This window comes from Siphateles boraxobius, unplaced genomic scaffold (assembly GCF_051911475.1).
Source record: "Siphateles boraxobius isolate OS27281-9 unplaced genomic scaffold, OSU_SipBor_1 53, whole genome shotgun sequence".
In the NCBI taxonomy this organism is placed as follows: domain Eukaryota; kingdom Metazoa; phylum Chordata; class Actinopteri; order Cypriniformes; family Leuciscidae; genus Siphateles; species Siphateles boraxobius.
This window is the reverse complement of record NW_027509175.1, coordinates 12,280,174-12,294,779: the sequence shown is the minus strand read 5'-3', so window position 1 is coordinate 12,294,779 and position 14,606 is coordinate 12,280,174.

Genomic DNA, 14,606 nt, shown 5'->3' with positions numbered 1-14,606 from the left:
ATTAAATGAAATATATTTTCTCAAATGTATTACCTTGTTATTTCATCTGACTCCATAAATGAAAAAGGCTTTAATGATATCCAAGCATCATTAAATGTGAGCGAATGTTTGATTATTCCTTTTAACTCTTTACTTATATTTTACCTGTTCATATTAGGGAGCTATATCGCCCAGAGGTCCTCACACCTTCTGCTTAATGCTGTGATCCGGTCTCACGATCACAAGCTCGCCAGTTTTGGTGACCAAACAGAGGCAATTGGCTATTTACTTTTGATTGGTCGCATTCACGCTAACACAATCAAAGATACTTTGGTATAGCCCCTGTGATTGCATACACCTGAAATTAAAGTAACGTTTACTTCAGGCAGAGGTATGGCCACTACTACAGATATAAGTTGACCAACATTACTCCTCTTACAATAGCTTTGGATTGGCCATGCCGTGGTTTCCCACGTACACTTATCTAAAGTAACATCAAATTAAAACAGAGGTAAGACACACCCAAATTTAGTTCGGTCAAGCAACATTTTTGCTGTTATAAACGGAAATTCACTCATTGTCTTTGCGAACCACGCACACTTGAATTAGTGCCAAATATTAGTCGTTACTAAACTTGCGGTAACATACAAATCCGTTTAATCTACTTGGGAAAACAATTTCAGAGTCAGTCGGAATAAAATCAAATGTAACAATTTATTATGTCAGGTAAATGTATCATGCCAATTTCATAATCAGTTCAAAGATAATAAATACAAAACATCAAATGCTCTGAAATAAAGAGAGAAAATGCGAACCTGACATTATAAAATACATGATGCGGAGTGTTTCATACACTAATTTGAGTTACAAATCTCCACAAGCCTTCTTCAGCACCTCCCTAAATACTCAGACCAAGGCAGAAACATATTTTCAAATGTAAACATGAGTACACAGTGGGAATGTGCATTAATCACTGTCCCAGACTTACTGAGGACAGAAGTTGATTTACATAGGGGCACACCCACAGCTGTTAACAAGATATCTCGAAACTCTGCTTACCTTTTTGGTTGACTTTCGTGGAAATGAGACATTTGTACCAGTCACACTGGGACATTTCAAACGATACCAAACATGTATAATACTGTATGATAATTCTAAATATTAAACCATATAGATTTTTTGGGTGAATTCAGGTAGGGATGGGTGAATGGAATGATGTGTAAATTAGGAGGTGATCAACTCAAGTGTGATCGTGTCTCGAATGGGGATGGTAATATAGCAAGAGAGTCCAAATGTTAATTTCCTTTTTGTTTTTCAGAGAGTAGCCCCCTCTTCCAGTTTCTCCAGTCTTACACATGCATAACTTTCCACTCCCATCCATGCTTTAATATGATTGCAGTCCACGCTAATTTGCAGTGTTTCATACATGTGGCCCTTTATGTTGACTTGTGGTCAGAGTTTGCTGTCATTCAGAAGAAATAAGGAGCAGATATACAGTACTTAGAAAACAAATTAGAAAAATGATCATTTTTAATGAACTAGTCAGTGGAACTCAGTGGCAACTTTGAAGCAGCTTGGGGCTTTTGGACAATAATCGTCACTTAGAATTGATCATTTGCGCCGCATGAAGTTGACATGCACCACAGGCAACCTAGAAATAAAAAGTCTCTCATTGTCTTATCTAAATCTGTATGTGGAAAGCCATTAACCAGAGGCTTGGAAAACTGCCTGTCAATACGCTGGCCTGCTGGGCTGTCTAGATATTGATATGTTGCTTGACGTTCAGATATCTTTCACTTGTTTCACCTAATGCCAGTTTGCTTATCCGCAATTGTACACAGCCTCCTGCAAATAAATAAACTCGAATAGGACAAGACTAAAGCTGATTTGCCAAGAAAGCATGTAATTTGACTTTGGATGCAAATACGTTGTCATCCAATAACATCTTCATGATTCCACAGACATGGAACAACGAACATCCCATCATTTTGCTAACAATTAGTTTTTAAAATAGCAACATTTTAACTTATATTTAATCAAAGATGATCTCAATAACGTTCTTAAGACAAATGTGTACAATTTCACTTTCCATTTTAAATCAACATTATGACATCCTGACTCACTACCCCTAAAATCACCTATATGGAAGACTGTTACAGTCTCAGAATAAAACATCAAAAGTAACGGTCAGATCAAGTTTAAAATAAGAAATAATATGAGATATAATTACAAGATACAATTGAGAAAAAAAAGTAAAAAAAGCACAATGGTCTGCCTAATATATATATACGTGTGTGTGTGTGTGTGTGTGTGTGTGTGTGTGTGTGTGTGTGTGTGTGTGTGTGTGTGTGTGTGTGTGTGTTGCAGTTGTGAAATATAATGTTTTATTATTAGATAAAGTTATATTGTGTGATATAAAGTTGCAATTGTGAAAATGAAAGTAATTTACTTTCCAATGGATTCCAATTGAATTTCCAATGAATAGACAGTTGGGCGGATGGAAGGGTTAGAAAAAAAAAAACTGTTCAAAAGTAAATTTAACCATTTTCTAGAACATAATATTTTTCTTGCATCTGTCCGTGTGGTTTTAGTGTCAGATGAAAAGTGTGAATTTGCATGTAACTGAAATATTCTGGAGCTGCAAGCTACAACATGCCACACAACATATTAAAGTCTATCTGTTCTGCTGTAGCTAAAATTAGAATATTGTGAAAATATTATTCTGATATAATAAATGGTCATGAATGTTTTTAGCATATTTTACTTTTAATTTGTTTTCCTCCCTGTGGGCTGGACTGAACTCCTCCACACACACTCTGCATCTTTGAAATGCCTAGTTTGATGGCTAGTTTAAATGAACAAAAGTAAATAATTTAGTAAAGCAATATAACTGAAACGATGTGGACATACATTACTTGAACATTAAGTAGTATGAAAGCAAACAGAGAAATAGTAATAATCACCGTCAGAATACTGGATTAACAAACAGAATAGTCTTAATAAACGTTAAAACAAAACAATCAACATAAAATAGTTTTGATTTGTAAATCATTAAGAAAAAAAGTGGCTGTTAAATTCCACATAAAAAAAAAAAATATATATATATATATATATATATATATATATATATATATATAGATGCATATATATATATATATATATATATATATATATATATATATATATATATATATATATATATATATATATATAGAGAGAGATGCATATTTAAAATAAGCATTACTTATGCCCTCTTTTGTAAAGTCTCATCACTGAGTAAACTCCAAACAAAAGTGCCACATTACAAATACCAAACAATTCAAACATTTTTGGAACAAAAGCTCAGTCAAGCAAGATTCAAACTCATTACATTTTGCACTTAAGGCAAGAGATATTCCTCAGAGCCGCATCCGCTCATGAAGAGGACTGAAGACCCAAAGACTGAAAACCTTGAATGGCCTCTGACTCACATCCTGGCACAGATCTGGGGAGTTATAAATTAGGTTTTTATACATTTAAATAATGTTGTGCTCATTTTCTGTAACAACATAAAATTTCAGCTCCATCACCCGTATTGTCTAAAAAATATTTTGGAATTTCAGATCATTATACGTAGATCCCATTAGTAGTTTCAAGCAAAAATCCCTTCATAGTAATACAGTACTATTTTTACAGATTTTTATTTTATTTTATTTTTTAGAGTATGCGAAATACATTAGTCAACATTTGAAGTGGATTAAATGTTGACTACTGTATGTTTTTTGTCAATACCATCAGTTTTCAAACAATGTCATATTTCCCACAGTTGATAGAGCTAAAAACTTTTGAAACCATAATTTATTGTAAATTCATTAATCAAAGTGAACGTTTGATTTGTCAATATTCCTTTAAAACAGTCTGGATAAAAAAAAAAAAATAAAATAAAAAAAAAAAATATATATATATATATATATATATATATATATATATATATATTTTAAATACAGTAAAACCAGCTGTACTTTGAAAAAAATATTGCACTTTATAATAACTCTCATATTTGACTATTTTAAAATGTAATGCTTTCATCTTATGCAAAACTGTATTTACAGTGTCACATGATCCTTCAGAAATTATTCTAATATGCTGATTTGCTGCTCAAGAAACTCTTATGTATATTATCAATGTTGAAAACAGTTGCTTAATTATAATTTATTTTTAAACAGAGATACGTTTTTTCAGGGATTATTTGAGGAATAGAAAGTTCGACTGGACAGCATTTATTTGAAATAGGAATATATTGTAACATTATAAGTGTCTTTACTGATACTTCTGATTAAGTAAATGCATTGTTGCTGAATAAAGGTATGAATTTTTCTAAAAAAAAAAAATATTTATTCTTACTGACCCCAAACAGTAAGCTTGCATCAATACAGTAAAATACCCTTGCAGTTTTGTACCCCGTTTTGTGAAAGACATTTTCAATTATCATACAAATGTGTATTGGCTCTTACAAACTGCAAAGAACGTGTAGAAAATAAGGAAACGGACACCATTATGTTTTCCCAACAAATCTAAAGCATTTCCCCCATGGGAACCAGCAGACTCTTCCAGACACAGACCCTCAAGGTTGTTCAGCAGACTTTTGTGATTAAGAGACATTGTTTGGTAACTCCTAGATTCCTGAGCAAGGTCTGCTTTAAATAGTCACCGTCTAATGGCAAATCAATAACAGCGGGAGGAATGATTAAGCATTTCTTCAGTGACTAATGACACTCCAAGTCCAGGTTCTTTGGAGCGTTAATGGTTCCAAAGTCGGGTTTTGCCAGAGAAATGAATCCAGCCAATTTGTCTGAAACAAAAGGCCACATTTAACTGGAACATGGGAAACTATTACAGCTTGCAGAAGAAGGAGGGTTTGGGTGAAAGGAATAGTGATGAAACAGAATACAAAGGGTTTCATCTAAATTCAATTAAAAATGCCATCGATTGGCAGATTTGCGCATATTGGTATGCAGGTCGGTAAAGTATGCTTTAATTTATTTTGCTCGGGATAGGAAGGGCATCTGAGCAAATCCTCCCTCTCACATGCTCAACATGAATGAATTTACATGTGCTTGAGTAGTGCAGAGTGTTACGGGAGGGATAAAAAGGTGATTATGGACTGGTGTTCGCTGTTTGCTTGAATACCCATTTATTTGGCACTGAGGATGTTTGAAGCTAATCTCTGATGAATTTAACCCAACGTTGTCAACTTTTTGCGTATTCTACCTGACAACGTGTGTCAGCTGACATGATGTTCCCCTATACAATCATCTAAAACTGTGTAACCCATAGCACTGTACAATCGTAGAAGGAACGGCATTTAACAAACATAAATTAATCTAGTAAATAAGAATGGACTGTCATTTGATTCAATGCAAACTCAATAGGGTGACCAGACGTCCCGTTTTTCCCGGGACAGCCCCGTATTTCCACTCTAATTTTAGTGTCCCGACTTATTCTGAAAAAATCATGTTTTGTCCCTTATTTCATCGTTAATTTATATATATATTTTATATATAATAGGTTTCGTTTCCGAAAGGCTAAGTGAATATATATGTTACGTTCAAACCGTGTAGCGCGCGCATGACAGAGAGGGAGAGACCTTGTGTGTGTGTGCTAGTGTGCCTAATGAAGCGCATGTAAGACGCATTAATAGAGGGAATGCATTAACGTCACTTTCCCGCCGGAACACGCCCCCTCAGCCGGACTGAGTGGCAGAAGAGCAGCTGCGTGACTGGATTTAATAGGGGAAACTGCGAAAACGCAAGTAAAACAAACGATTATCAGTTTAAACTAAAGATTGGACTCAATATAGTGTTCCTTACAACTTACTAAAGATCCAGTGATCCATGGATATTAACATGCAGCCAGGAATCGTGTTTCCTGACATTTATATGTGCCTGATTTCGACACCAGGGAAATACATACAGCAAATTTGCCTGTGAATGCTTTATATAAATACAAAATAGGCACGTCTAAATCCAGGTGATCACTTATCAATGTTATACATATCATCATATCGTCTAGAGACTTAAAACTTGTATAGTTTTTTGTCAGTGTTTATTTAAAAATGTCAAATTATACAGAATATACAGTGGTAAATATTTGATTGATGAGTTGTCACTGCAATATATAACAATACAATATATAGAGAATGATTTTACCACTAAATTCAGCATATTGACAGAAAAAGGATAACTGCAAATCCACCTTTCGCTGCCTGGAGTCCAGTTGTTTCTATGAATTTTAGCGATCTATTTGCTTCTCTGTTCTGTAGCTTTAGGTAGTCTGTAAAAATATTCCTCATATTTCTTGTCAAATCTAGTTGTACAGTCAGTCTCAAAGCTCTTTCCCGTTTTAGACGCGTTTTGTGTGTTTTTCCGCAGCATACACACTGAAAACCAATGCTGCCGCTCAGTCTTTTTGCCACTTGTGGGCGTAACCGCAGTCACTCCGGCCAACGGTGACGTCACGTGCATTCCCTCTATACGCATGCGTTCTGTATCTGTCCCGTATTCCACTTCGAGAAATCTGGTCACCCTAAAACTCAAGAGCTCAGAAATCAGTATTCTGATGTGTCTCAGTAAGAGGTTCTTCCAACATGCGACATTTCTGGAAAATACCAGCACATCAATGGAGGTCAGGGCAACAGATCCATTAGAGTCTAAACAAGCTGCTTAGATATACTTGCATCCATTCCACAATGTTAAAAACGCTAGATCTGTATTCTGAGATTAAAAGTCAGACAAAAGGCTATTTCTCTTTAAATTCACCAATAGACATTTCATTGGAAATAAACTGAAAGATAATGGACATTTTTAACTTTGCATTTGAATGCGCCTCCCTAACCTTTAGTTAGTCCAAACCTTTACATTAGTGACTTTCGATTTTTCTCAGGACACATTTGAAATGGAATGGTTGGATTTTAAAATGGTAGATGAGTTAAACAAAATTTGATGATTTGTGATGGTATATTTGATGGTTTTTGTACATTTGCCAAATATGACAACATCCAACAATCTGCATAAAGCCTTTGACTGATTTCTTCTAGTATAGAAAACTAAGAAACAAATAACATTATTTTTCCCAGACGGTTTCCAAGTTGCAAATAGATGCTATTTTCTCTTTGAGTGTCTCTGGGCACACTGTACTGTATGTGTCTTGAATACATTCTCCTCTTTCAAACTTTGGGGAAAATAGATCAGAAAAACAGTCCAGCTTCCATTAATACAACATACTTTTTTAACTTTGGTTACATTTATATATGCAAAGGATAACACTTTATTTTGATGGTCCCTTTTGAACACTATGAGTAACTTTGCAACTACATGTCAACTAACTGTCATTAGATTATCAGTAGACTGTCTGCTTAATATCTGCTAACTCATTGTTTGTTTGTTTTTTGCTCCTCCAACAGACATTCTACTGACTATAAGTAACTTTTCAAGTACATGTCAACTTATTCGAACCCTACCAGTCTACTAATACTCTACTAACACTCTAATGAGAGCTAGTAGACATGTAGGTAACGTTACCTATATTTATCAGAATTTGTTAAAGGACCATCAACATAAAGTGAAACCATGAAAAGTTATAATGCATTGCAATGTAGGGCTGCTCGATTATGGAAAAAATCATAATCACGATTATTTTGGTCAGTACTGAAATCACTGATTAAGTAACACGATTATTTCACATGACTTTGGGAATGTGTTGCATTTATTAAAAAGTCCCCTTTCAACTAGGGTGACCACCATCAAACAAACCAAATGTGGGACAATTATAAGTTTGTGTGGGACAATGTGGGAAATGTTACCAACACTAAAACATAACCTGAATCTGTTATTTTTATCTAACTTAAAGACATTTGTATTCTGCCTTGCAGCTGATAAAAATTATTTGTTCTTTAGTCCCTTCCAGAAAACACCATTACAACACAATGTAATGTCTTTATTTTACATGTCATTTATATTTAACATCACTAACAACAACATTCTCAATCAATGTACAGGCCTTCTCCTAACCCTAAGTGGTAGTGCTTTCCTGTTGCTCAAACAGCAGAGAGTTGGCGCTTGCAACGCCAAGGCGCTTGCAACGTCAAGGTCATGGGTTCGATTCGGAGGGAAAGCAAGAACTGATAAGTATGAAAATCTGTACCTTGAAATCCAATGTAAGTCGCTTTGGATAAAAAAAAAAAAAAACATCTGCCAAATGCACACATGTAAATGTAAAACATACAACAACCTTAACATCATTAACTCAAACAGAAACATGTACACAAAATACCCTAAAAATATAAATATACACAAAAATATATTGTGTGGCATAAAATGCTACATTGCAGTTTTTGTCATGCTACATGGCTAATACACCACACCACACCATTTAATACTGGCATGTATATTGTCAAACTACTGGAAAAAATGAGATAATAATGCCACTACTTTTAGTTATTTGCTTACCAACACTACTACATACTAAGTCAATGCATAACTTAGTGCTGAAGAGAACTCAGATATCATGCGCGTGTTTCCTGAGACGTTCTCCAGAAAAAAAAATGAGAGTGAATGTCTTGCTCATTATCTGTACCCTCCTATAATGTTTGAGGACTGTTAGCTGTACATTCAAACACAATAAGAAGGAAATATTGAGCACATGTCTGGCAGACTGTCAGATACGTCCTGATAAGATCCGGTTCTCCACATGAGCAAGTTTGATAGCGCTCCCATCTTATGAGCATCAACATACGCATCAATTTTCCAACACGTCTGAAAACAGTGATAACTCCAATATCTGCTTTGAAGCAGATTGTATCAAGCTACAAAAAAAGAACATCCCTGACACTACATGCGTATGGATGATCAAACCACAGACGACGTGCTGTTGCTGTTTCTGTGTTTGTGGCATGGCATTTACCAGTCAGTTGTGCATTTCTATTTCTCAGCTGTCTGGACAAATGTGTTCAAACTGAACGCACAGCTTTTATGACTGACGTCGCTTCCCTGCCGTACTTCATCATGCCTGCGTGCTGACGGATGATTCATTTACATTTACATTTATTCATTTAGCTGACGCTTTTATCCAAAGCGACTTACAATTGCTATATTTCTGAGGTCGCACGCCTCTGGAGCTACTAGGGGTTAAGTGTCTTGCTCAGGGACACATTGGTGTCTCACAGTGGATTCGAACCCGGGTCTCTCACACCAGAGGCATGTGTCTTATCCACTGCGCCACCACCACCCTAGACTGAGACCCATGATTCATCGTGTCCATTCACATGTACTACACTGTACTCTGCTAATACTTCAGAACATAAGTCACTGTTTGCAATGATATAGAGTGAGATCAACACAGTGGGAAAAGGAACAGTTTACCCAAAAAATTACACAATTATGCTTCATTTACTCAAATTCATGTAATTTCGAATCAAAATGCATCCTGGTTGGTTGGTTTATGTGGATCACCAAAAAGGAAATTTGAACGCTCTTTTCCACAGAACATCAGTTCATTGTGATCACAGCTGTCAAGCTTTAAAAAGTGAAAAAATTCACATTGTGCCTGATGAAGACCTGATGGTCGAAACGTTGCCTTGCTAATAAATTCTTTGGAGCAGCTTTTTCAGTGTGCGGACTTCACACTTCTTTTTTTCATTTGTATTACTCAGTTGTCCTGCACCTGCGCCCAACTCTGGGTGTTTGGGATGTGCACACCAGTTGTGTATTTTGAAGCTTTAAAAAGTACCATGGAAAAAAAATAATAAAATAAAATAATTCAATTATTAGTCCAAATGATATGATCCATAGTTGTACTGTAAAACATAAATTAATAAATAAACAACCAACCGTTCAAATCGTTGGGTTCTGTCCGATTTCTTTTCTTATATATATATATATATATATATATATATATATATATATATATATATATATATATATATTAATAGGCCCTATGCATTGTTATTGTTACAAAACATCTTTTTAAAATAAATGCTGTTAATTTGAACTTCCTTGCTCATCAAATTATCAAAAATGTATCATGATTTCCACTAAAATATGAAGCAGCAACTGTTTTCAACATTGATAATAATCAGGAGTGTTTCTTGAGCAGCAAATCAGCATAGGTGAACGTGCTTTCACCAAGTACCGCATGTTCCTGGATCAACATCGTTGTTGATCCTGGATCAACTTTCCAATTAACCAATCAGATTTGAGGGATAAGTTTACAGTTTATGTCAAGTTTAGGCTTAGAACCAAGGTGAAGTACTTAAACATCAGTGTCATTCACCTATCATTACTCTCTGATTTTAGGGAAAAGTTATGGGTAGGGTTAGGTTTAGCGGTAGGGATTGGGTAAGGACTACATTTTGGGACAGGAATGTTGATCCAGGATCAACAAAATATGTTGATCCAGGACCATGTCTTACTTGGCAAAATCACGATGACCAATCAGCATATTAGAATGATTTCTGAAGGATCATGTGACACTGAAGACTGGAGTAATGATGTGGAAAATTCAGATTTGCATCACAGGAATAAATTACATTTTAAAATATATTCCCATTGAAAACAGTTATTTTAAATTGTAATAATATTTCACAATATTACTGTTTTACTGAATTATCAATCAGTAAATGCAGTGAGCATATATTATTTATTTGAACGACTGAATTATCACCCATTTCTTCATGAGATTCATTCAAGCGTGTAAAAAAAATTAACTCTTACTTAAAACTAATGAGATCACATCACTTATTACATGCTACTATATTTGTTTTAGCTCACATACATTTTTACATTAAGACGGTTTAAATAAACGTTCATCTCTAGCTTTCTCTTGTGCCTCTTGAAGTTTGCTAAAGTTAATGGTCACATACTTATTTGACTCATTAATTTTGAGGGGTAGTTAACATGGCCCTTATGGGCTTCCACAAACCTGAAAGTCAAACTAATAATAAGCTTTTTTTTTTTGGTCTTCATTAAATCACTCTAATTGCCCCTCCCATATTAATAAAAGGTAGGTTGCCTATGGTTGGGTTCATGGTTAATGATCCATTATTTAGGGGATATGTAATTGGAGCTTAATTAAGTATGTAATGGAAGCACTATTAAAGCTGCAAGTACAGTGCGGCCACACAGATGGCCAAGCAAATGCTAAAATAATGTGTTCTGATATCAGTTTGGAGCAAAATCACGGAGTTCAGCTAATGCATTCACACAGCATGAGTAATGAGGAAAGTGTTGAAACTGCAAACATCGGAAATACATTCCATGGCATTTTATCTATTTTTATTATTTCATTTCGGCAAAATAGATTGAGCTGTCATTTATAAAACTCGCACTACAGAGACAGTTCCCAGCCCTTGTGTCTTTAAACAGCCCCATATTCCCCGTATAATTCACATAAACTGCATATAGACTTTACACTTTGCATCCACATATGACGACATGTCAAACACTTAATGAAGTTGGCTATATTACACCAATAACACCACAAACTCTCCACATTCCATGTTTTAGAAAGCACACAGCTATACCGTATGTAAATGGGAAACCTCAAATATAGCCAAACTGATGAAGCAATTCTCTCTCCTGGCCGTTCTTTGGCCTGATCTGTCACTCAGCGTCAGCTAGCCATGCGCCAGATTGATGGTTACTGTTCAGGGCGACTGAATTCCCTGTATGACAAAATAATGAAAAAAAAGACGTATGGTTAAAGTTCAATGGGGGACCTGCGGGCTTTTCATGCCTGACAAACATATTATTTGCTTGATAAAATGACAAGGCCAGAATACAAAAGAGTTGAGTGAGCACATGACCTTTACGGAGAAGAAAAAGACCACAAAAAAGTCCTAAATAACAAATAATCTGGGAACTCTGTAACCATATATGCATGGTTTCTAACTGGACAATTTTTGACAGCCTTTTTGGTTTAACAGATTACCAGTCCTAGGAAGTAACTAACTAGTAGCGCTGACACTTTGTTTGGTAACACTTTATTTTAAGGTGACATAGTTATGTGTTACTACATGTAGTTACTATACAGTAGTAATTACAGTAAATTGTGTAAAATCACAAGTAACTAACTTCAACGGTCTTACGGGGTTGGAACAACATGAGGGTGAGTAAATACTGACAGAATTTTCATTTTTGGGTGAACTATCCCTTTAATTAATATTACTTTTTTTTGAGTAAGTACAACGTAACTACATCACCTTAAAATAAAGTATGTGAGAAAATATATACGCATTCATCTAACTAGCATGTACAAGTGATCACTTGTTGCATTTTCTGATAAAGCACTCCACGTCTGTGAATTTCAAAGAATGAAAACAACTGCAAGTTAACAGTAAAACTGATTTAAAAAAAAAACAAGTAAACCATTTTTTGAAAGATAAAAACGTGTTGAAAAATACATGAAAACTAATGTTTTAGTTTAAACTGAACATTAACTGAATATGCATAACTGAATATTGAACATGATTCCGTATGTTGGAAACATAGTAATAATAATAATATGACAAATTAGCATAATGGATCTGTATGTAAACTTTGTAATAAATAATTTTCAGTAACACTTTACAATAAGATTATATTTGTTAACATTCTTAACTAAATTATTTAACATGAACCGACAATGGACTTCTACCCACATTTATTCATCTTAATTTTCATTTCAACATTTACCAATGCATTATTACAATCAAAAGTTGTATTTGCTAACATTAGATAATGCATTGTGAACTAACAAACTAACAATACACTATTACATTATTTTACTAAATAACATTAAAAAAGATTAATACATGCTTTAAAAAAAAATATATATATATATATATATATATTACTTATTGTTAATTCATGTTAGCTAATGCATAACTAATGAGACCTCAATTTATTTTCTTTACTATTCAAGCTTGAAGTAAATATGTGATTAATTGAGATGATTAATGGTTAATCCCCCTTTAAGTAGCTTCACTGTGGTTAGATGCTATTTGTTAGTAACTTTCAGAAGAGTAGATTAACTATGGATTAACTATAAATCATGGGTAGCTTGCTGCCGGGCAATTTACAGTTTTAATGTAGCTTCAACAAATAAGCATTATTCATGTGTAAAAGTGTATTATCCATAAAGAAATCTTTGAATTACATATTACATTTGCACTTACGCATAGCTCCTCAATAGTTGGGATATTAGCTCATTTTATCTGCCGTGTCCAGGAAAAACTCTGGACTATTCAAGAAATGCCCATTTTCAAGTCACATTTAAAAGGACCATTTTCAGACCTTCCTCAGTAATAAATACCGATTCGGAAATGGCTTCATAAATAAACCTAAATGAGTTTGAAATTGCCCATTTTCACAAGGCCAATTGGAAAATAACCCCCCTCATCTCCTTTCCATCCACTACTATTCCTTTTTGGAAAATTCACAGAATAAGATTGCACATTATGCCATTTTTTTGTAGGAGAGTCCGGCTTGTGAAAGGAAGCAGAAATGCAAAGCTCACATCATGTACGCTGATTGGGTCAGTAGAGAGCTTCAGAAAATAAAAAAGAAGGAATTTTGATAACTCTGGGAGTTTCAAATGTATCGCAGTGTCCTTTCAAGCCTTTACAGACAGAAAAGGGCTTACACAAGCAACTTCATTCATTAGTGTCTGGACATGGGCTGCTGCCTTTGCCTCGCTGGTCTGAGTGTGTCGCTTACTTAGAAAGTGCAGAAACACTTCCAAGAGTCCGTCCAAGTTCAACGGTGTGTGGCTAATTAAAGGGCATAAAATTCAGACATTATTTTCTCACTCTCATGACTCCAGACTCGTACTTTTATTAAACAAAAGACAAAAGATTTCTATACAGCGGCAGTTCATGGACAAGTCACATCCAGTGTACCCTATATTGAACCATGGACAATGATAATTTAAAGTGATAATAATGATTTTAAAAATAAATTAGCAAATAATATTATAATGTTGTGTAGTCTATCGTGATATAGACACAGACAGTTTTACTCATTGAGAGATTTATTTATGCGGGAATAAAAACCTAATTATTGTAATGAAGTCTTACACACAGTTACAGTCAGTAAGTCTAAGCCGTGTCAAACCGTTTTCTTTTTCCTTAATTTCCAGCTATTATGTCAGTGGCTTGATGCAGATCTTTTCTAAAGCCACTCTACCGCTCTCTATCTATCTCTCTCCTCTCTCAGATAACATTCTACATATACTGTATGCTGGGTACGATTAATGGTATACGTTTTTATTATCTCATACATCTATTTTGTATCTATTTCAAGTGTAACCACAAGCAAAAAACGGTCATTAAACCCTTTTAATTCTAAATGATGTGCTAACTAGTTTTGATTTGGTATTAACTTGTGCTACCTTTTGCAATATCGTCACTCTAAAGCAACGCTCGCCCACATATTTTGCTATTGTAACTGTGCATATTTCGGTCATTGGTATAGGCAGTGGATGGTAATAGACAAGAAACAAACCGTTTTCTCCTGATAACGTTACTTTAGTCATTCGGTAATCCTGCAGCCTGAACCCCTGTAGACAAACCGTACACTAATTAACGCTGCCACATAACAAGTCTGCATCAAGAG